The following is a 23,874-nucleotide window of genomic DNA, read 5'->3' as shown; positions in this document are numbered from 1 at the left end:
GGACCTCCCCCACACTCTGCTGTTTCTCACCCCAACCCTGGGCCACCATCCAATCTGGGATTTGCCCTCACATCAAGTGTCTGGAATTCTCTGTGTTAACTCTTTCTGGTCATTTGGTGAGATGTTTGAGGAAACTGTGGAGGGCAGTTGGGGTGACAGTGATTAACTTTATCGTCCTTTTTTGTTATGAAAACCATTGTGTTAACAGTACAGAAATACACTAAAATGAGAGTCCTTCTGGAACCCCTTTCTCTGTGCACTGTAGTCCCACTCCTGGACACAGGCAATGATAAGAGTTTGGTTGCATATTCATCTACCTTATGTGGGATTTGCTATAGACAACAGTAATCTCCACAAAAATTCAACTGCACTCCAAGGAAAAACAAATAAAAAAAAAATCCATCAAGTCACCAAAATAGGTAAGTATACAGAGATACAAATAGAGATACAGAGATAAATGCATACATATTTTTAAAAAGTTTCAAAGTACATATAGAAGCAAGCTCTCGTTTGACAATGGGCATCTATCAGCGCTGTCGTCCATTGCCATCGTCATCGTCATTATTATTTTGTTCTATGCCGTAATCTTCTTTACTTGGCATACCACAGAGTTTTGGACTCCAGTCAGAACCAACTGGACAGTTAAAACAAATTAACCATCAATCAAGAAACAAGGCAGCCAAAATCTCTGCAGCTTCATTTTCGTTAGAATATAAAACTGTTTAAGAGCACAGTGAGTTGAGGGATCTGAAGTCGTTTTTATTTTTTCTTTAAATAGTGGGAAATTCCCAGAGCAGCTTGTAACTGACCATAAAGTTAACAAAGGAGCCAACAACAATAGTGGTAGGATCTCTCTCCTATGCTGACACATAATCTGATTCATGGACCACACATGCTCCTTGCTCCCCCACAGGTACAGACGACAGCTCTAACACCGTCCACAAGAGGCGCTAGACTGTTGTTTGTGTAGTAGTGTCTGCGCATGCGCAGTGCTCCAACCACCACACTTTGCAGGTCTACAAAGTCTACTTCCTGCAATGGGCCTGCAATGGGAGTGCGATTTAGATGCACAAGGTTCACATCACCCTGGGCACGACATGCTCTAGTGCCCAAAGATGTATCACTGTAACCTCCAATAAAAGCTCCAATGAAAGCATGCAGAGACGCTTCATAAAACACAGGCGTTGCCAGAGTCCTGCTGTGGACTTTCTTGTTGACATTAGGGTATTGGGTGTCAGTCACTTTCCACTCCTACACACACACACACACACACGCACACGCACACGCACACGCACACGCACACGCACGCGCGTTTTTAATATAGGGAATTGAACTAAACCAAACGCTGTACGACTGAGTTATACTGCCAGCCTTTCCACTCACTTTAGTTACCCGGTCTCATATAGTAGCCACGGTCATAATTGACTTTTGATCCTTGAAATGTGGCTGATCTAAAAGCGAGAAGTATTGTTGATATAAAATAAACATCACATTGTGAAGACTTAGTGTTAAAAATGCCAACTACCTTATTCATTTTATATTGATTGCGTGTTAAAAGATTCTTTGACATTTTGAATAAAACAATAAAAATTCATTTCAAAGCCTGATGAGATTGCTCAGCCAGTAAAATCACTTGCTACACAAGCCTGACCACTGACCTAAGTTCCATCCTTAGATGCCACTGTGGAAGGAGACTGCTGAACACACACACTAATAATAATAATAATAATAATAATAATAATAATAATAATAATAATAATAATAATTTTTAACTAATTTTATTGGAGATGGCAAGATGGTTCAGGGGTTAAGAGCACTGGCTGCCCTTCCAGAAGACCTGGGTTCAGTTCCTGTCACCCACATGGTGACTCACAACCATCCATGCCTCCAGTCCCAGAGGACCTAACACCCTCTTCCGACCTCCATAGGAACCAGACACACACACACACAGGGTGCACATTATAACACACATGCAAAATATCCATAGACAAAAATCCAATAAGTAAGTCTTTAAAATTTTTTAAATTAATCTTCTCACTCTTTTCTGATGCACCTTGACTTTAAAATTATTCCTTCTAAAATTTGAAATTACTATGTGATTTACATTTATTGAACAAAATTGTTTCTATGGCATGGCTGTTTTTAATATTAATATATTGTATTGACATTTTCCTATTATCATACAAAGAGATCAATTTATTACATTTTTTTGAGACAAGATCTTTCTATGTAGCTCAAGTTGACCTTGAACTCCTGATCCTCCCGCCTCAGCTTCCCAAATGCTGGGATTACAGGGATGTACAACAACACCCAAAAACCTCTCTTCTGACAGATGGCTACACAGTACTTGTTTGTTCTATTCTTGTTGGTCATGGGGAAACTTTCAGATTTTCTATTGTAAATAAAGTAGATAGAACATCCTGTACAACAGAGGTTGGTAAATCTTAGGCTTCCTGTTTTTTATGGGATGGTTTTCTAGAAGCAGAGCCACATTCCAGGGGTTGACAGCTCTCCCTGTGATAGAGAACACGGAGAAGAGACTTCAAGGATCCTTTGGAGGCTCTGGTCCAACTCCTCCCTCCCATGCACACAAAACAGGCCATCCGCTTGGCGGCTGTCCCCTGCCCTGTCCCATGAACAATTCTCCCTAGGGCTCTGGAGTTAACTTACCTTTACTTAGGAGTCTCGTTACATTCTTGAGTGGTCTCTACGGTGTTCCCTTTTCATCTGAGGAACTCACACATGTGTTTTATTTTCAAAAACTGAAGGCTTCTTGAGTTTTTTGTTTCATTTTGGTTTTTTAAGCAGAGCTTCACTAGCTGGCCTGGAACTTAGCATGTAGACCAGGCTGCCCTTAAATTCATAGAGATCTGTCTGCCCCTGCCTCCCACTTGCTGGGATTAAAGGTGTATACCACCACACCCTGCTCTCCTTACTACTTTAAAAAGTAGCTTTAGCTTGTACTGAATTTTGTATATTCTTGAATGTGTTTGTGATATTTCGATTCTAGAATAGTCTATACCAGAGTCTTAATTTTTAAACAGTTCTGTTTTGAACATTTTAAGGACCACAAGCTGGCCTCCAACTCACCATCTTCTTTATCTCTGCCTCCCAGTGCTGGGAGGACAGGTGTGACCCACCACACTCAAACCTCACAGTTCTTTAGACTCCTTGATGGTTTATTTTCAGAAAGGCTAATTACCTTCCTATCCAGTGGTTTGAAAACCTTTGGGAATTGTCTTCTAAAATAAACTTTGCTCAAAATGATTGACAGAACAATATTAAAGTTGCTTTTGCCTCATCACTTAATCAAAGATGGCCATGGTTCACTTTTTCTCACCCCCCCCCCCAGTGTTTTTGAAGCATCTGTGCATGTCCCTCGCCTCTCTCTGTAGAAAACAACTCTCTTTTTTTTTCTTCCTTAGATGAGACCTTGGCTTAGGATGCGGTTTGCAAAGGTCTAAAGCAGCTGCTTGCAGGCCAGGTTGGCTTGGCTTCAGGTTTACAGATCAAAGAGCAGCAGGCAGCACAGGGGTTGGCAAATGGTCCCGCAAATACTGGCGCTGACGCAGAAACTGCAGGGCAGAGGGGGCATGTGAAGGGGGCCAGGGCAGCTGCATCATCGGGTCAATGCCACGGACACACCTTCAGCTGTGCTTGGGAGCCAACATCAGAACTGAGGTCAGAGGGAAACAGGCAGAGCAAACAAGTTCTGGTACTACCTGCCTCTGGTAGGTAATGTTTTCCCTCAGAAGGAAAACAGACCAGTCAGGGAGGGAGAATGTGTGAGAGGACCCAGAGCTGTATAGGAAGTTTCCATGACACCAGATAAGCTAGACTGTGAGTCAAGGCCCAGCAAGCTTTGACAATCACTAAAGGTTACACCAACAGGCACAGTGAAGTCCTCTCATTGAAAAACAACAAACTACAGTCTGGGGTGTCTCAAAACTAAACATATAAATGCATTAATACCTAATAACTAAGTAAAAGTTAATATTAAAATAAAAACCAAATGACCTCTAGTGAGCTTTTCTAAGCATAAGCCATCGCTTTTGCCACAAGAAATGGCTTGTTTGTTTGTTGTTGTTGTTTATCTTTGGAGTAGTTTTTGTTTTGTTTTGTTTTGTTTTTTGAGACCCTCAAACTCACAATGTAGCCAGCCTCTGAGGACCCTGAACTGCTGATGATTCTGCCTGTCCCTTCCAAGGTCTGGGTTTACAGGTGTGAGCCACCATGCCTAGCACACAAAAGCAATTTTAAAATAATTCTACCACCAGGCAGCTGGACAGATGGCTCAGCAGTTACTAGCATTTATTTGACATGCTCGCAGAGGATGGGGATTTGGTTTTCAGCACCTAAGTAGTTGGCTCACAACCAACTAACTTGAGCGGGCGATCTAACACCCTCCAAGAACAGACACACACATAGTACACTCAACACAGTACACTCAACACAGTACACTCAAATACATGCAGGCAAAACACACCTACACATGAAATAAAATAAAAGAAATAAAAGCCAGGCGGTGGTGGCGCACGCCTTTAATCCTAGCACTTGGGAGGCAGAGGCAGGCGGATTTCTGAGTTCGAGGCCAGCCTGGTCTACAGAGTGAGTATCAGGACAGCCTGGTCTACAGAGTGAGTATCAGGACAGCCAGGGCTACACAGAGAAACCTTGTCTCGGAAAGAAAAAAAAGAAAGAAAGAAAGAGAAAGAAAGAAAGAAAGAAAGAAAGAAAGAAAGAAAGAAAGAAAAGAAAAGAAACTTTAAAAGTCCTTTAATAATTCTACCACCTGGAGACAATCACTATCAATCATTTCTGCCCATAATTAACATTTTGAAATGTGTCTATTGGTCCAGGCAAACATTTCATAGCCTTACTCCCTCGGCTTGGTACTCTATGGATCTCATTTGGGGATATTTTATAAGACGTTTTCCTGAGACTATGAACGGCTTGCTAGCCTGCTTTTTAATGGTCACCTACCTCGAGTTCCTGCACCTTTCCTCCCTCTATGCAGATGGACAGTTGTCCCAAACAAAGTGCTGCGGGCTGTAGTAGGTGTGTATCAGTCCCAAAGTACAGATTTCCTTCTCTGCCTTCACCTCAATCAGTGGTAAGCACCAGAACTTGTCAGCGGGAGATGGACTTCGAGCCTCAAAATCTGGCTCCAGATCTCACCACTCAGACTGAAATCTCCTCATTAGGGGCTAAGTGGAGTGAGATGCGTCTCTATCCCTATGGAAAGCAGACTAGTAGACCCCCAGAGAGACAGATAACCAGGGAAATCCTAAAGAAAATAACGAACTGGGGCTGGAGAGATAGCACAGCACACTAGCTGGTCTTCCTAAGGGTTCAATTCATAGCACCCGCATGACGGCTCAGTACCATCTGCAACATCAGTTCCAGGGGATCCGGCGCCCTCTTCTGGCCTTCTTGAGAGTTGCACACATGTAGTGCACAGACAAGATGCACACAAAGCATTCAAACATAAACAAAAAAAATTTTTTTTAAAGAAAAAAGAAACCAACTAACTCTAAAGCGGATGCAGGAAACATCCACCTGCCTTTTTCATCTCCTCACTAACTACGTTGTTCTCTTTGCACCCGGAATAATCGCCAGCATCACTTGGGTACTGGCTGCATAGAAACATATACATTCAATTCCTTGTTCTTCTCTTATGTCTTCTTGTCTTACGTGTGCTCTGTATAAGCCACGGTCAGGACATGCACACCAGTTGGCAATAAATAGCACATGGAAAAGAGAGAGGGTGATGACGGGGGGGGGGGAGGAATGAGCAGCTGATCTGCTGTTTTGTTCATGGTTTGAAGGGATGGTGGGGTTTTCGAAGGGCTGCTCACCCCTCAAAGATGGTGGCTTTTCTCTCTACTTCAGCGCTCTAAGGTTTAAAAACTAAATAAAATCTTCATCTGTTTGCAGACTGAGGTGCCTGCTGGGTGCCCCGTTCATGGAGTTTAGCAAATAACACCACCTTATTTGTTTTACGTTTTGCACAACTGTGGCAGCCATGGCTCTTACCTCAGCCATTTGTCTCCAGATTGAACTCCGTGTTCTTTTATTTGTGGCTGCATCTGCAATCCAGTCCTCGTTCTGAGCATTTTATCAGGAAATAAACTCACCATGACCGGGCTGCACTCGTGAGAGCTAGAGGAGTAATTGTGAGTGTTCTGAACACAGGCCAGTTCATCTGCCAGACCCCTCTTGGTACCCTGAGCTTTCATGAAAGAAATCCAGTGTGCACTTCAGCCAGGGAAGCAGATCAGTGCCTTGCTCAGCCATCACTAGAGAAGCTTCCTCCTGCAGCAGATGGCATGCAGAGAGTGAGAGACCTTGGAATACCCAGCCCTAAAAGAGATGTCTCTATCAAATCCCTCCCCTCAAGGCTCTGAAAACTCTGCAGAAGAAGAGGCAGAAAGCGTGTAAGAGTCAGAGGAGATGGAGGACACCAAGAAAATAAGCCATGTAAATCAACAGGACTGATGCACATAGGAACTCGCAGAGATGGAGGCAGCAGGCACAGGGCCGGCACAAGGCCGCACCAGACAAGGTCCTAGATTTGAAAGAATAAGTGGACACATGGTCCATCCCTAACCCAGAAGTTATCACCACTTGATAAACACCGGCAAATAAAATGTTAGTTTTCTCCAAGGGAGTCTCACTGGAGGATCAAACTACTCTTAGAAACGGGGCTGCAGGCCCAGCATTTTATGCCAAACAGGAAGCCAACTCAACGCTGGAGGTTCCTTGTTTCATAGTGTCATGCCAAGGCTATTCCTTTTGTATTTTATTATTTTATGTATATTTTTCTCTTTTACCCTACAGGTCCTTTGCTTATATATTATGGGTTCCAGTTTAGTGTTTTTGTGGTATTCCCAAGCATGTGATCTAGTGGGTCTCTGTGTCTGTCTCTTGTTCATTTTCTTGTGTTCTTTTCTTCTGTTTATTTTGTCCTAATTCCTGTGTATTAGAACTTGTTTTCTTATGTTATATTATACTTTACTATTATCTTTTAGAAGCCCGTTTGTTTTCTAATGAGAGGAAGAAAGGGAGTGATCTGGATAGGAGGAGAGGTAGGAAAATCCTGGGAGGGGTAGAGGAAGGGGAAACCATAGTCAGGATATAGTATGTGGGGGAGGGGAGCTATATAGGAATATAAATAAAATGTGAGCAAAGATCTAATAAGATGAAAAATATAAATGTAAAATAAAATAAATCCAGTGTGTTTTGACAAAGCAGGGACACAAAACTATTGGGTCTCTAAACATGTAAAGAGGTCATCTTGGATGGCCAGCCCATCTGAGCGTGTTGTTGACACTGGACCAAGATGGCTGTGGCCGCATGTGAACCCCCAAGCGAGGTCCATGTAATCATTCCCAGTCGCCACTCAGAAGCACAAGAGGCCACAGACAAATCCTGCTAGAACACAGTCACAAGTGAAAGTCTCTTTTGTAAACTGTCTTCAAATTGCCTAAGTTGCCTGCACCGTCGGTTTCCTGCTGAACACCCACAGATCACAGCCCAAAGCCGTAAGAGTCAGCCTCTCACCTCTCACTACCTGCTTAGACCACAGCAAGCATTAGCTTTCCCAGCCCTGTGTCTTAGTGGGTAATACACGGTCTGCCATCTAAACAAGGCAGGGGCTGAGCCTGACCTCTGGCTGCAGAAAGTCCCAGGTCAGTCTCCACCATCTGTAAGTCGTAGAGCTCAGCCAAGAAACATGGAATGTTCCAAAGCTTCGCTGTTAACCTTCTCCAGTGAGTCTCAGGGTCACTCGTTCCCTACCCTGTCGGGTAACAAACCAGAGATTTTGCAAGTCAACAATCTTTATCCAGACTTGCTGTGAGACCTACGGAGGGGAGAGGACCATCAATGGGGGCCAAACCACAGTGACTTACCCAAGTCTAGGACATCAAGTTCCCTGTCACAGGACTATGAGCAAAACAAAGTCAGAGAGAGTGTTCTGGGGTCTTGTTACCCAAAGGATATTGGTTTCACCAGAGGAAAGTGGGTGCCTAGTGCCGACGCATCATCTACAGATACCTTCCAGTAAGGGTGCAGGCAGATGAAACTGTATGTAACTGCAACTGTGTCCAACATGAAAACTAAGAGGCTATTAACACGTTTGTTGTCTTGAACTGTTGTTTCGGGTTTTTTTGTTGCTGTTGTTGTTCAAAAGAAAAATGCTTGTCAGTGTCAAATGAATGTCAATTATGAGGATTTTTTTTTTTTAGACAAGGTTGTGGCTGGTCTGTCTTGGAACTCACTATGTAGCCAGAAGACTTTAAACTTCTGATCCTCCTGCCTCCACCACCTGGGTGCCACAGACCCAGTTTTATGCAGTATTGAGGGTCAAACTCAGGGTCTAATATATGCTTACATAAGCATTCTACCAACCAAGTCACATAATCCCCAGCCCTGAGTAATTTTTTTTTAACTAAGGCAAGGTCTTTTAACGAGCCTAGACTAGCCTTGAACCTGCAACCTTCTGCCTCGGCCTCCTGAACACTAGGATTACAAGCGTGAGGCACCACACCTGGCTTCCAAGTTTAAACATCTGGGGAAATGAATGTTTTAAAATCAGAAAAATATAGTGCACATTTTATATATTCTAATTATTGTCTATTAACCCCTGTTAGAACATTAACTCCAGAATATTTATCATTGTTTTATGATATAGCTTTGGTGTCTAGCACATAGCAGATGCTCAAAAATATGGTTGAATGAATATGTGGCTGATAATGTAATATAATAAATCTTTATTGAGCACCTGTGATGAGCACTTTTCAAAGAGCTTGTATTAACTCCTTAAATGATGTTGCTAAATTTATTAGAATGAGGAATTAACACAAATTTAAGAATTTGTGTTCTTGGCACTTGGCAATTCTAAGTCTGGATTACTTTGATTCCCACCATGGGGTAGGTACTATTATAATCACATTTGAAAAATGCAGAAACCCAAGCATAGGAGAGTTAAAGAACTTGACAAAGGTCACACAGCTATAAGGAGCAGAACCAAGCCTCAAGCCAAAGTGTTCTCCTCTAACAGCTGGGGAGTTAAGCTGTGGGGTTATTCTGCATCATAAGCAGTAAACCATGAGGCCCTATGTTTGATTAATTGCCACTTAAACCAATTAGACAACCAGAATCATTAACTTTTATAACTGAAGATCCTCTGGGCCCCCTATGATTAGGCTATTCAGAGGTCTGCCTGATGAACAGAAAGCAAACAGAATCAGGGAAATGCCAATCTCAACTACACAGAGATGTTCACCTCGCCCCAATCATAATGGCATCACCAAGAAAAAGAAGCCATAAATGAACTGAGGCTGTTGACTGAATAGTAAAAGTACTTTCCTAGCACACTTGAGGCAGAGATAGAGAGAGAAAGAGAGACAGAGAGACGGAAAGAAAATATAAATATACAGGTATAATGTAACCTTCATATATAGTTGGTGGGGATGTAGACTAATATAGCCACATGGAAACTACTATAGATTCTAAAACTAGACTCACCCTATGGCCTAGCTATACCACTCGCAGGTATGTTCTGGGAGGAGCCGAAGTCAGCACACTGCCGAGACTCCTGCACACCCTGTTGTATTCACCATAGGCAGACTATGCAATCAGCTAAGGCTCCATCCAATAAAGAAGATACACATACACAGTGGCGTTCTATTCAGCTCTAAAGGATGGAATGATGCCATTCGCAGGAAAATGGACAGCACATTGCGTTAAGTGAGAGAAGATAGACTGAGGAAGACAAGTACCTCATATTTTCACTCAGATGCAGAATCTAGATTTAGAGAAAAGAAAAAAAAAAAGCATGAAGACAGAAGAGTAGCTATTTCAGAAGAGGAAGGAGAAAAATGGGACCACGATTTAATGGAGTAAGAATATCATCCACGTGTATTACATAGGGCTCGGGATGTAGGCCAGTGGTAGAGCATTTGCCTAGTACACACAAGGCTCTGGGTTCAATAGCCAGTACTGTAAAAATGCATTTGTGTTGTAAATATTTATGGAAATTTCATGATGAAAACCTGTTATTCTCTAAAATTAGTATATGATAATTTTTTTTTTAAGGAAAGCAAATGGATGGACAAGGTGGATGTTCCATATAGACAGGCAAGAGGCTTATAGATCAATATTCACCTGGTACAGAGATCTGTAGGAAGTTCAGAATGAGCCCAGAAAAAGCAGAGGGGGCTTCATCCAACCCTGAGCTGACACCTGATTGAGGAATCTCCATTTGCCAAGTGGTCTAGCACTAGAAATGGCTGGGCCTGTTGCCCAACAGACCTCCTGCCCTCCAGACCCAATGCTGGCCCCATGCACTCCCTGTAGATTTCCAGAAGAGTTTTCAATCCCTTAGAACAAAAGATCAGCTCTACCTCCCTCCCCTCTGCCAGAGCAAACATTGGGAAACATCCGGCTCAGTGACTTCACTATTGCACTTGATTGCATGTCTCACAGCAATGGACCCACTCTCCTCACCTGCCCTACCCCGCCCACTGCAAATGAGCATCAGGTGACTAAAGCAAGACCTAAGCCTTAGGGAATGAGAAGGGAAAGAGTTAGGGGACTCTCCTGGACACAGTTCCCTGTCCAGAGTACACACGGATGATGACAGAATGTTGCCTGATGTCAGAGCAGTCATCAGAAACTCCAAGCAATAGGTATACCAGTTCTCCTGGGGGTGCTCCATCTCCTTTCTTTGAAAAAGCACTACATAAAGCAACAGTTGGAGGGACACATGCGCATACACAAATCAGTGCTGTCTCAGGTTTTAGTGACTCATCCGCCAAAATGACCTATACATTTTTTTTGTTTGTTTGTTTGTTTTTGTTTTTTTGTTTTTTTTTTTGAGACTGGGTTTCTCTGTGTAGCCCTGGCTGTCCTGGAACTCACTCTGTAGACCAGGCTGGCCTCGAACTCAGAAATCCGCCTGCCTCTGCCTCCCAAGTGCTGGGATTACAGGCGTGCGCCACCACTGCTCAGCTTACATCTTAGTTTTTAAAGTTGCTGATTTTTTTGCTGCTCTATTAATTCAACCGCCACTCACATGTCAGTCAGTTCCAACATGAAAATTATTAACTGTGCTGCTTAGGGGTCTTGTAAATATTTTATCCTTGTTCCTAACTTGTGGTTTCGCCAAAGTGAGTACCAAGAAGGGGAAAGTCTGTTTCATTTCGTGTTTATGCGTTTCAGAGGGCAAGGATTATATTTATCTAACTAGTTTTATATGCTGTTAAAGAGTGTCATGTACAGTGGGGTGTTCAGAAAATAAGTCTATCGACTCAAGAGGTAGATGTTTATCTCCTAGAAAGTGTTAAGATGCAAGGACGTCGTCCATCATTTTTTTAAATCAGAAGACAAATAAATAATAATGTTGCAATGTTGACTCACAAGTGTCAAATAAGCCAACCAAAATAGACAACCTGATTAAAAGTGGTATTTTGGATAAGCTTATCTATTCTGCCTTGTTGGTAATGAGTGGCATCTCTCACCTAGAGAAAGGATTAGACTCTGATGTAGAAATGTCTGAAGGAATTTCCAGCACAGGACTGGAAGAGAGAGCTCAGTCCTTGAAACACTTGATTCTCATGCACAAGGACCTGAGTTCAACCCCACAGCACAGATTTTTTTTTCTTATTTATTTATTTATTTATTATTTTTTATTTTTATATTTTATTTACATTTAAGATGCCATCCCCTTTCCACATTTCCCCTCCCTAGAACACCCCTGTCCCATGCCCCCCCTTTCCTTTTTGCTTTTATACGATTTTTTAAAAATGTTAATCAAAGGATTTATAAGTTTGGTAATGCTCAATCAGAAGCATAACCCAATACCCAACCTAGATATAAAAACTATCTTTGACTGGTGGAGACATGTGAACATCTGCCTCCATGCCCCCTCTCTCTTTCTCTCTCTCATCACCTAGCTTCTCCTCTTCTTCATCTTCTCTCCTTGTTCCATCTCTTCCTCTCAGTACTCCTTCCCACTTAGCTCCTCCTACATATCACTCTTCCTGTTAAAGTAGAACTTTTCTCTCAAAATACAATTAGAGCATACTTATTCCTAATTGTACCAGTGAGGTACAAGATAGTCCTAATACCCAGTCCATCATTCTGTTGACTAACCAGAACCTCTGTCATCTCTTCTAACTAAAACACTTACTTTTGATCCTGGCTTTTTGGCTTTAGAATGAATGTCAGCTGAAAACCATCTACTCAGATCTTTTCTCTCAAAGTAAATAGCCAGGATTTGTTATGAGACTATAGGTCTTCAACCCCATCAGAAATCCAGAATGACTGAGTTAACTGAAGTTATGGGAAGCACTAAGCATAGCTTCTAAAACTTAGCCAATTTATAGAGACCCCCACAGCACAGATTTGAAAAGACAAAAAGGAAAAAGAAAAAAAAAAAAAAAAAAAAAAAAAAAAAAAAACCACTGGGCATGGTGGTGTGGGAGGCAGGGATGGTGATACCAGCACTGGGAACAGAGAGACAAGCAGATGTCTGGATTCACTGGCCAGTCAGTCAGCCTCCTTGGCTGCCCCCAGGCTAAGATAGATCCTATCAACATCAGCAACAGTATTTATGGCCCAAGTAATGACCTCTGATGTTGTCCACACACAGTCACATGTACTTGTACATGCCTGAACATGCACACACATGGAGAGAAGTTTCCAGCATGGCCGTAGCACGTCAGCCCCCAGTTGCCCTCTGTCACGGTGTTGCCTCTTCTTTGGTACACTTGCTTTCAACTTTGCATAACTGAGAAATAAACATTCATTGTATTAGGCCAATTTCGTTTTTTAAAAAAAAAAAAAAAAAAAAAAAACTTTTTTTTTGCACCTCCTGTGCAAAACTTGGGGGAGTTGGAAATATAAAGTAACAAAGGAGGGAATAGAAATGACACCTGACACTAACAACCCCAATTTAAAATGTTTTAAGTATGTTAAATCGCATAATTTTTACAACCACCCTATAAGGTCAGTTTCACCACTGTGCTCATTTTCAGTAAAGAAAAGCCTTTCATCAGAGGAAAATTGGCTCTACAATAATTAAATATCCTCGGTGCCCAATCAGTCACACACACACACACACAAATTATACAAAAAAAAAAAAAAAAAAAAAAGGAATAAGCAGCCAAAATCTCAGATGAGAGCTGAGCTTTTTCTCCAGCCTCTTCTAATCTTCTAGCTCTTACAAATGCCTTCTTCATAACTGATGGTTCAAGATGAACTTACGGGAACACTGCAAAAGAGGAGGCAGGAAGATCTTAAGAGCCAGGTTCAAGAATAAAGTGAAAGAAGACCGTTGTAAGATATGTCTCCAGGACATGACAGAGCTGTGGCACTCATGAGCTCACAGAAGCTCTGGTTGTCTGTACAACATCAACACAAGGCCCAACAACAACAGTATGGAAGGAGGAAGGTCAAGAGGCCCTGCCCCTAGCTAAGAGAAATTGGCCACTGATGCTACTGGAGAAAGAAGAATCAGCTTTCTTCAGAGCTATGGCCTGTCCAAGGTTGCCCATGAGCCAGTGAATAGCCATATATCCATGCAAGAATAGGCAAAACTAACTGGACTCAGTAAGTTATAAATTAAAAAAACCTAGACAATATGACATATATGATCTTGAAGGAGTGGAAGAAGTTGTAATGGTGTTGGGGAGTAAATATGATCAAAATACACTGTATAAGTGAAATCCTCAAAGAGTAGATGAATAGATTTTAAAAATGTAAAGTTACTCTGTAACATATCCATATTTTTAAGCCTATTAGCATTGGCTAATGTAACAGTCACCAGTGTCAGTGAATTGATAGAATTAATGCTTACTTCTAAGTCACATATGGTCAAGAGTAGGTGTTCTTAGCATTGCTGCCCTGGAAGACTTTCTTCCAAGCAGTAATTATCCCAGGCCCCTCTTGTGTGATGTATATTTGTCACTTTGGAGTAGCTGTAAGGTGTCTGAAAGTAGAATTTAAAGGGGGAAGAGTTTATTTTGCTCATGGTTTTGGAGGTTGCTTTGCCCCATGCAGAATGTTGTGTAAGCAAGAGTGTTGTGGCAAAGGTTCTTTACCTCATGATGTGGAAATAGGAAGGAGGTAATTAGAAACCCTTACATACCTACTTCCTCCAATATCCTGAAGTTTCCAGAACCTATCAAAGTAGCACCATTACTTGGAGATCCAGTATCCAATACTTGAGCATGCAGGAACCATTTCATAGTCAACTCACAACAGTGTGGTTCCTCCATTTTTCAGTATGTCATCTCAATGATGTCCTGGTCTTGAGGAAACAAAGACGATAGAGACTAAATATAGAGAAGGTAAAACCATTTTTTTTTTTTATGACACAAGGTCTCATTATGTTTCCCAGGCTGGCCTTGAACTTCTGTGTTAAGAGGTGAGTGGGAATACAAGTGCATATCACTGCACCCAACTAGCAATTTCCTTCTTAAGTGTTTACTTTGATATTTATTGTAAGGCAAAATTGCTAGCAGAAAGATCTTAATCATTAGTATGTTAGTACCTGCCTGTAATTACTGAGGCAGAAGTATCATGAGTTCAAAACCAGACTGGGCTATGTAGTAGAATCCTTTCAAAATAAATGAGTAGACAGACAGACAGACAGACAGATACAGAGAGACTATATATAAAGTCCTTACCTTCATTTTTAAAGACTAGTTTTGCTAGGTATAAAATTTATTCTCCTGCTTGACTGTTTTTCTTTAGTAATTACAATATGGTGCCCCAGATTCTTGTGACTAACATTGTTTCAAGTGAGAAGTCTGCTGTTGATTTTATTGTTGTTTCTTTGACTTGATATGACATTTCCCCTTAGAACAGACAAGATTTTTCTCATTATTTTTGGCCTTCAATAGCTTGAGCATGTTGTGTCTACTAAGTGTCTTACTAAACATCTGGTTGTACAGGTTAATGTTGTCCATCAGATTTGAGATTGCTTTGGGCCTCTTTTATCAAAAGTTTCTACCTCTTTCTCTGTCTCCTTTTCTATGACTCTTCTGGATGCACCAAAATTTCATATTTAGCCAGGTACAAATAGCTAACTGCTTCTGTACAGGGCTTGTAAGACCACCAACTGTACATGGGCTCATCAAAACTCACTATAAATCTCCATCTCATCTCCTGTCTTCCCTATCAAATTCTGGCTAACCTGTTGATCAGTTTCCCACTCTAGCCCTTAGGACAACCAACATTTTGTTACTAAGGCCACTGCTATTTTTTCCTCACATTCCTGTGCTCTGTTCTAAACTACATACTCCACCAGCAGGGAAACCAATGGTTTTCTAGTTTCACCTCTCAGATGAAATTATCAACTAAAGATGAAGAGATGAGAAGAGTCTTAGTAAGACCACCATGACCTCTCTCTCACTCCTGAGATATTAGCAGTTTTCTTTCCTAGGAGTACCACAACAAAGCCCCCCAAACTTGACAGCTTAAACAACAGAAACACATTGTCTCTTAGCCCAGGGGAGATGTCCAAAGTCAAAGTGTCGACCTTGGTTCCTTCTGGAGAAAAATGAATGACCTGTTCTGTGCCTCTGTCTACCCAACTCCTGCCCCTACCATCTTTGCTGTTCTTTGGTATGGACCAGCATCATCCCGACCTCTGCCTTTATCTTATCACTGGAATTCTCTCTTTTTGTCTGGGTCCAGAGTTTCTCTTTTTTGTAAGGGGCATCAGTGCTAAGGAAGTAGATCAGATCAGTGACCACAGTTACTTCAGTAACGTCTCATCTCAACTAGTTATGATGTTTCCAAATACAGTCACATAAATACAGTCACATAAATACAGTCACATAAATACAGTCACATAAATACAGTCACATTTGGAGGTACAGGGAGCTGAGGCTCCAGCGTGTGAATCTGAGAAGACACCATACTAGGGAGCAAACGGCAGTATTAGTTTGATGAAGTGGAAAAAAACCAAAGAGCATTCCTCCAATTCCAGGATCTGTTGACCTCGAGCAACCTTGCTCTGTTTTCTTATCCACAAAAAAAAAAAAAAGGGGGGGGGTGCCTGCAAATACCGCCACAGCATCTCACCTAATCCGTTCTTAAAATGCCACTTCTGAGAAAAAGTCTTAAGGCACAAAGTTTAAAGTCTAGGCTTTAAAAAAAAATACCTTTTGGTTCATGTCTTTAAAAAGAAAACTCTCAGGCTGACAAGGTGGCTCAGCAGGTAAAGGCCCTGGCTACCAACTCTGAGAGTCCAAACCTAATCCTTGAGAGATTCACTAGATGGCAAGAAAGAACTGACCACTGAACACGAGTTGTCCTCTGACCTCCACAGTTGTGCCACAGTATATGCACACACACACACACACACACACACACACACACACACACACAGATGATCGGGGGTGGGGGGGAGAAAGAGAGAGACAGAGACACTGAGAGACTGAGAGACAGAAACAGAGAAACTTGTTTTTAAAAATCTCAGGAAAGTCCTCCTCTGCAGCTCCAGCACTGTAACCATCATGAATGATATAGTAACCATCCGGACCAGGAATTTCATGACAAACTGTCTGCTTCAGAGGAAACAGATGGTCATTGACGACCTTCATCCTGGGAAGGCAACAGTATCAAAGACAGAAATTTGGGGAAAGCTGACCAAAATGTACAAAACCACACCAGATGTTATCTTTGTATTTGGATTCAGAACCTACTTCTGTGGTGGCAAGACAACTGGTTTGGGCATAATCTGTGTATGAGTCTTTAGATTATGCCAAGAAGAGTGAACCTAAACACAGACTTGCAAGACATGGCCTTTATGAGAAGAAAAAGACCTCCCCCCAAACAGCAAAAGGAACACAAGAACAGAATGAAGAAGGTCAGGGGGACTGCAAAGGCCAACATTGGCACTGGCAAAAGGCCAAAGGAGTAGATCTGTGGTAGCATGATCTGCTGCGATGTGCAGATTTCTGAAAGGACAAATAAACTAAAAAAGCTTCACCAAAAGAATAAAAAAACAGTAACCAAAAAACAACAACAATTAAGAACAACAACAAAACCTCAGGAAAGGACCTTGCTCACTCGATGTCATTTTGATGTGTCCCCCATAGTCTCACATCCTAGAAAATTGGTCTTCTGTGTGGTGGTGCTGATGGGGTGGAGCCTCTAAGAGGTGGGGTCACTACACTCAAAAAATTCATGCTGTTCTCACAGGAGCACATGAGGCTGTCTCACAGGCTTTGGCCCTTCCATAGCTGGTCATTTCAGTTTCAGCTTCTCCATCTTGTTTGTAGTCATGTTGCTGGGTAGAGAAGAGCTTGCCAGAGCTGGCTCCATTCTTGTTGGACTTTTGAGCCACCAGAATTGTGAGCCAAATACTGGGGTTTTGTTTTCATGTTTGTTCTTTTTATATCTGGTTTGAGGCTTTGGTGCAACCAGCTAAGGCAGACCTTTGCTAGAACCGATGTCTAAAGAGTTTCTGCACAGAAGAAGCAGGGTCCCCAGCTCTGGTTTGCCAGATGGTCTGTCCTTAGGCCTGTGTCACCGTGACCCTGCCTTGGGCATGGGAGTTTCGAAATCCACTGCATTTGCATGTTTGCTCGGTGCTGCAGTTACCTTCTCCGAGAGCTGGAGGAACTGCCAAACATAGATTTACTTTTAAAAATTAATTTGGTTTTGCAAAGTTTACCACATCTTAAGATAACACTCTCTGAGGCTGAGGTAAGTAAGAACAGGTGGCCTCTGGGCACTGGAAGAGCTGGAGGTACGAACACCTAAAAACCACCCCCAAGGGCTCCTTTCAGAAAATTATAAACCATTATTTTTTACTTTTTTCACCTTGCATCAGCTGAAAGCCCTTCGTAATGGCAGGTGTATTGATTAGAAGTCAGTTACTGGGGGAAAATATAATTTTAGAATAAGGACTGGTAGACTGATGAATGGTGAGGTTTTTTTCATGGATATTCTTTTTTTTATTGGATATTTTCTTTATTTACATTTCAATTGTTTTCCCCTTTCCGGGTTGATGAATGGTGATTTAACGGGTGATTTTAATTTCTCCTCTAGATTTTGTGGGAAGCTTTTGTTAATTAAGGTTGAGGTCCACCATGACTGGATAGCCTCTAAGCTCGGTGAAAAACTGAGACTTCCGTGTTAGCATATTTTCTCCTTCTCTGACCTTGTCTGCGGGATTCTAAGCCCCTAGCACTGACCTGAGTCACTTAGTCTTAATTAAATTGTTTATAGGGTCAATTCCCTTTCTCCTGACAAAAGCTGTTCAGCCAGGACCTGAGATTCCTGACATGCCTCCCGTGCTAATGAGGTACGCCAGCTACCCTAAGGCCCCAGCCCGTGACTTTTACCCATCCTGGATGTCCCTGCCCTCAGTCCCCCCAAAACTTTATAAGCCTTCAATCACCCTACGTAAAGTTGATCTGCCTACTGACAAGCTGTCCCGGTGTGGTCATTCACTGCACATACACACAGGGGTTCCAACCCCACCCCAACCCCTCACCATTCTGTTCCCACTGCCCTTGTGGACAATCTAGGTCAAAGGTCCACAGGAGCGGGTAGACCCACAGTTCCATTACCAGAATTTTCTATGGTAAGGTTGTTGTTAATCTAAAACAATGATAAAATATTGATTTGTGTGTATGTAGCCTAATGTGTGTGCTGTGTGCTGTGTGTGTGTGTGTACATGAACGCCATCTGTATGTGTGTGTGTGTGTGTGTGTGTGTGTGTGTGTACATGAACGCTGTCTCTCTCTACATTGTTTTGAGACGGAGCCTCTCGCTAAAGCTAAAGCTCACCAATCTTGCTGGCTATAAAGTCCCAGGGATACTTTTATCTCTCCACCACAGTGCTAGTTCTACAGCCTGTGACACCACGCTGGGCTTTTTTATGCAGGTTCTGGAGATTCAAATTTGGGTCGTCCTGCTTGCAAAAAAAATTTTACCTACTGAGCTGTATCTGCCGCGCCATCTCACAGGCCTTGGTTCCCTTTATCCTAGATCTTTACTATCCTAATTAGCACAGATAGTTCCTGGCCACCTTTTGCTTATCTTTCCTAACCGCATCTGCAACTGAATTCTGGGTACATTGTCTATTACTAAGGCTCTGAGGAGGAAAGGAAATGGCAGAGGGTCTTTTACCTTACTTAGACCTGCGCGACATCTAGTGGTAGAAAATGGAATTGCACGTTCTCTCTTTAATGTTCCTAGCCTGTTTTAGGCAATTGGGCACTTGTCACCCACTGAGCACTGTGAATGGTGTAGCTCGCTGAGTATTTGACCGAGGGTCAGGTTGTTCTTCAACGTTTTATACTGATGCTTATTCACCCGCTCTTTTCTCAATAGCATCCAATGCCAGAGTTTGGGTTAGGGCTTGCTGTCCCTCCAGAATATTCTGGAATTTTTTTCTGTAAGAACTTTAAAGCACTTCCATCATTAAAAGCCCCCCTCTGGAAGGGGGCTGGCATAGCTCAGTGGCAGAGTGATTGCATAGCAAACACAATGCCCTCAGTTCAATTCCAGTTCAAAAAAAAAAACAAAAACAAAAAAACAAATCCCCTCTGGGGCCAGTGAGAGGGCTCAGTGGGTACATGTACTTGCTGCAAAAACCCAATGACCTGAGTTCAACCCCAGGACCCGTTGTGTAAGGAGAGAACTGACACCCAAAAGTTGTTCTCTGACCTCCACCCATGCACAGTGGTGTGTGTGTACCCTCTCACACAACATGCATACTAAGAGTAATAATAATTAACAAATGTTTTAAAAGTTTAAAGCCGTCTCTGATGGCTCCATGAAGCCTCTAGACTCAAGCCGGATGAGCAAGCCCATATGCAAACATTTATCGATACGTGACATGTACACACCACTACACTAGAAGATCATTAACACCATAAATTCAAGTCAGAAAAAAACAACAACACTCAGATTGAGTAAAAGCACCAACGTGTTTCCCTGCACCACACTGAAGGTTGTGGAACTGTTTGGAGACAATGGGCTACAGTCAGAGTGCAGTCGGAGGCTTCTTGGGACTCCGCCCCGCCCGCCGGCCGGTCTTTTCAGCCTCGGTTCCTCTCACGTCCTCTGGCTCCCAACACTAGGCTCCAAATGGAAGCATTTGGACTCTAAGGTCTCCTCTCCTACGAGCTATTTCTTGTTCTCCTTATTTCCAACGCTCTTCCCTGCTGTGGCTTCCCCATTCCAAGGCTTTCCATCTTCCCAACGCCTTTCTTAGCCATCATCCTATTCCGGGAGCTGCTTTGCGTTACTTCTGTCTTCATACCCCACGTCCATCTTTTTCACTTCCGCCTTTCCTAGCTGCCTTCTGTTGAATCTGCAAGCTCTGAGGGCAAGACTGTCTTAATCCAGGTCGTAATTTTGTGTGGTGTGAGCAGTAAACACGAGCAACACAGGAAAGGGATGGATAATTCGGTGTCATGTGTGACAGCCTGCTCTTTGGGCTTACCTCAGTTTCTTTTCCTGCTCTTGTGACCGAAGCAACTTAAAGGAAGAAGGGGTTGCTTTATTTGTCTAGTCCTATGAAGCCGTTGCAATCGCTGCTTTGCAAAGGAGGACACTTGGTTGCCCGGAGGTTGGGTGGCTTCATCCAAATGAAGGTCGGGAAATTGAGTGTGCTAATTTGAACTTCTGGTGTTCTAGTCTAAACTACATCCAGGAGGATCTAGGTGAGGGGATGCAGGCATGCAGGCAGAAGATTGTGTTCTCGCTCAGACAACCGGAGCCTGAGCTGCCCTCTGCTGGTCGGCTCTGCCTTCCTACAACTGTCTATCCCTTCTAGGGCCCCTGTCTGGAAACAAGGAACCCCCAGAGGCCCTCTCTGACACCACAGCTTGAGTATGGGGATGGACAGCAAGCAAAGGATACTCTAAGGGGGAAAGACAGTGTCATGGGAGAATATTCGAGAACCAGGGCAAACCCCTGTGGCTCAGTGAAACTGCTCAAAGCATCAAATTAGAAAAACAAACTCTTTGCCTATGAATGCCATAGATTGCACTAAAATAAAAATACCTGTTTTTAAAAGTATTTAAGTATTTGGATTCTTCCAGCACTAAGTGCTCCTGTAGAGTAGAAAAGTGCAAGGTTTACTCATTGCTATACTTTGTGTGGGCACCAGAAGGCTCCTGTGTTAGGGACTTGTTCTCCAGTCTGATGGTGGAGTCTAAGAGACACAGGTCCAGGGAAGTGATAAGGCTCCAGCCCACTGGTTAGATTAGTGCAGGACTCATGGGAATGGATTAGTTCACACAGGAGCAGGTTGCTGTAAAAAGAGCATGCTCGTCTTCTCTCTCCATTCCCTTGTTTCATGCTTCCTCCAGCAGATACCAGCCCTACACTCTAAAACTTTCAGAACTGGGACCTAAATGAATCTCTTCTTCATGAAGTTCCAAGCATCAGATATTTTGTTATCGCAACACAAAATGGACTGTGACACATAGTCCCACACACTAGTTCTTAAAGAGGTGCCTTGTGGAACCATTTGAAAGTGCAGATATCAGGGCTGGGGAGATGGCTTGGTGGGTAAAGTGCTCAATGTGAAAGCGTGAGGTCCTGAGTTTGAATCCCCAACACTCTGGTAAAAACCACATGGCATCTGTAGTCCCAGCACCGAAGAGGTAGAGACAGAGGAAGTCCTGAGTTTCATATGTTGACTGCAAGCTTTGGGTTCGGCAAAGAGACCCTCAAGATGGAACTGGACATGGTGGCACACACCTTTGATCCCAGCACTTGGGAGGCAAAGGCAAGGGGATCACTGTGAGTCTGAGACCAGCCTGGTCTACACAGTGAGTTCCAGGACAACCAGGGCTATGTAGAGAGACCTTGTCTCAAAAAGAAGAGGAGAAGAAGAATCAGGTGGAGAGTGTAAGAGGGAGACACCCCAACATTAACCTCTGCCTTCCACACATGCCCACACATCGACCCACGTGTGTGTACACATGCAAATAAAAAGACATTTGTTTTAAGGTTTTTTTAAAGCAGATATCTAGGCCTTAATCAGAAGATTAAAGCAAAGTCACTAGTAGATACCTCTCAACGCAAGCCTCAGAGACAAGCCCCCTGACCCAACAGCTAAAAGTATTGAACACCCCGCTTTCCTGGATAAAGCCGGGCCTTTCCACTTTGGTGAGAAACAGTGACAGGTGGAAGAGGACACTCTGGTCATCAAACGCATATCTTTTCTTGACTGTGGGTTATTTTAACAACTCAGCAAATTGTGGGTAACTGGTAGCAACACCAAACAAAAAAAAAAATGGTTCTTGTCTATAGACATGTAAATTATGTGTGGCTTTTGAAATTTGATTTTTTCTTTTTTGGGGGGGGGTAGGGGGGGACTTTCTATGTTCATTTTATTTCATTATCCCCGGATGACTATAAATGAGTCTGTTCTACACAGTTCTCACTGCATAGCCTTGACTGGCCTCAAACTTGATATGGCCATGAACTTGGCTGGCCAAGAGCTAAGATTAAAGGCATATGCCACCACAGCTGGAGCCACCACAGCTAGAGCCACCACAGCTGGAGCCACCACAGCTGGTGCCACCACAGCTGGAGTTCATAGTTTTTTAGGACCTATTGTTACCTGTGCCTAGTTCCCTAAATGATTACTGAGTTAGATAAAACTCTGAACACAAGTCCCATATTCTTTTCTTTTTTTCTTAAAAAAAAAATCTTGAGCATAGCTTTCGAAAGAAGAATGCTTTCTTTTTTTCTCTTTAATTCTCGCATTGCCTCAGAGAATTTTCTCAGAAAAGAATCCCCACCTGTGCTGACCCTCTGCCCTCCGCCTAACATCTGACCAGAAGCGCCTGGCGAACAGAAGAACAGGCAAAAGTGCTGTTTACTTTATTTTGTTTTTCTTATGTGCATGTGTGTTTTGCCCACATGTATGTCTGGGCTCCACATGAGTGCCTGGTGCCCACAGAGGTATCAAATCCCCTGGGCCCGGAATCACAGATGGCTGTAAACCACATACAGGTGCAGGGGATCCAATGTGAATCCTCTGGAAAACTGGCCACCGCTCTTAACCCCAGGGCCACCTCCCAAGCCCTGGGGCTATAGCTGTAATTAGACAGAGGGGATGGTTGTGCATCGGTTCATACAATTCCCTTCTACAATAAAATAACCTAAACTAAAAATGAGGAACCCCCTGGACGTGTATTGGACGTTCACTCTCTTATTCCTTCCTTGCTTGAACAGTTGACAGCTCATGAAAGCTTCCACATAACAGGATTGTTTGTTTTACTCTCTTAAAGTTTTTTTTTAATTATTATTATTATTACATTTTTACCTACCATGGTGAGAACTGGAGAAACGGGGAATGTCACCAAACTTGAAAAAGGGGTCAGAGTGGATCTCCAAGCAAGCACTTCCTTAGAACTCCCTCCGTTACCTTGAAAACCACAAAGTGTAGCCCACTCTGATCCCTTCCAATGTGTGACTTACAGAGTTCGCAGGCTGAAATCGCAGGTGTGTTCCTGGGTGATCCCTAGCTCAGGATTTAAACTCTTGGTATGGGGCTGGAAAGGGATTTCAGAGATTAGTGTTCAGCGTGACGGTGATGGTGATGGACAGGTGCAGATTCGAGGAAGGACAGCCATTCAGAGCTGGGGGGGGGGGGCGGGGTCCAGCTCTGCACGTTGCACCCTCAATGGTGACATTGATAGAACTTGGCATAGAGACGGACACCAAAGCCTCTGCAGGAATGGCCAGGAGGCCAGTTCATAACATTCTCAAAGTGGGGTAACTGCACAGATGAGCTAAAGACAGTTACGACCCCTTTGGGGATCACAAAGATTTCTAGCCGCCCCAATGTCCATCCTCCACGGATGGGAGCCTCGGAGG

At 43.0% G+C, this 23,874-nt stretch overlaps 1 long non-coding RNA gene and 1 pseudogene across 1 annotated transcript; both read left to right on the top strand.

Moving 5' to 3' along the window:
- The first annotated feature begins 16,532 nt into the window (after nt 1-16,532).
- On the top strand, nt 16,533-16,939 carry LOC117723348 (small ribosomal subunit protein eS24 pseudogene; annotated as a pseudogene).
- A 674-nt stretch (nt 16,940-17,613) lies between these two features.
- LOC143434976 (uncharacterized) lies at nt 17,614-21,184 on the top strand. Its single transcript, XR_013104891.1, has 3 exons — nt 17,614-17,727; nt 18,253-18,328; nt 20,813-21,184. It is a non-coding gene; the product is annotated as an uncharacterized LOC143434976 (long non-coding RNA).
- Nucleotides 21,185-23,874: the final 2,690 nt, after the last annotated feature.

The sequence above is a fragment of the Arvicanthis niloticus genome, chromosome 18 (genome assembly GCF_011762505.2).
Source record: "Arvicanthis niloticus isolate mArvNil1 chromosome 18, mArvNil1.pat.X, whole genome shotgun sequence".
In the NCBI taxonomy this organism is placed as follows: Eukaryota; Metazoa; Chordata; class Mammalia; order Rodentia; family Muridae; genus Arvicanthis; species Arvicanthis niloticus.
Note: the sequence above shows the minus strand (reverse complement) of the source record. Positions and strands in the feature narration are given on the sequence as shown.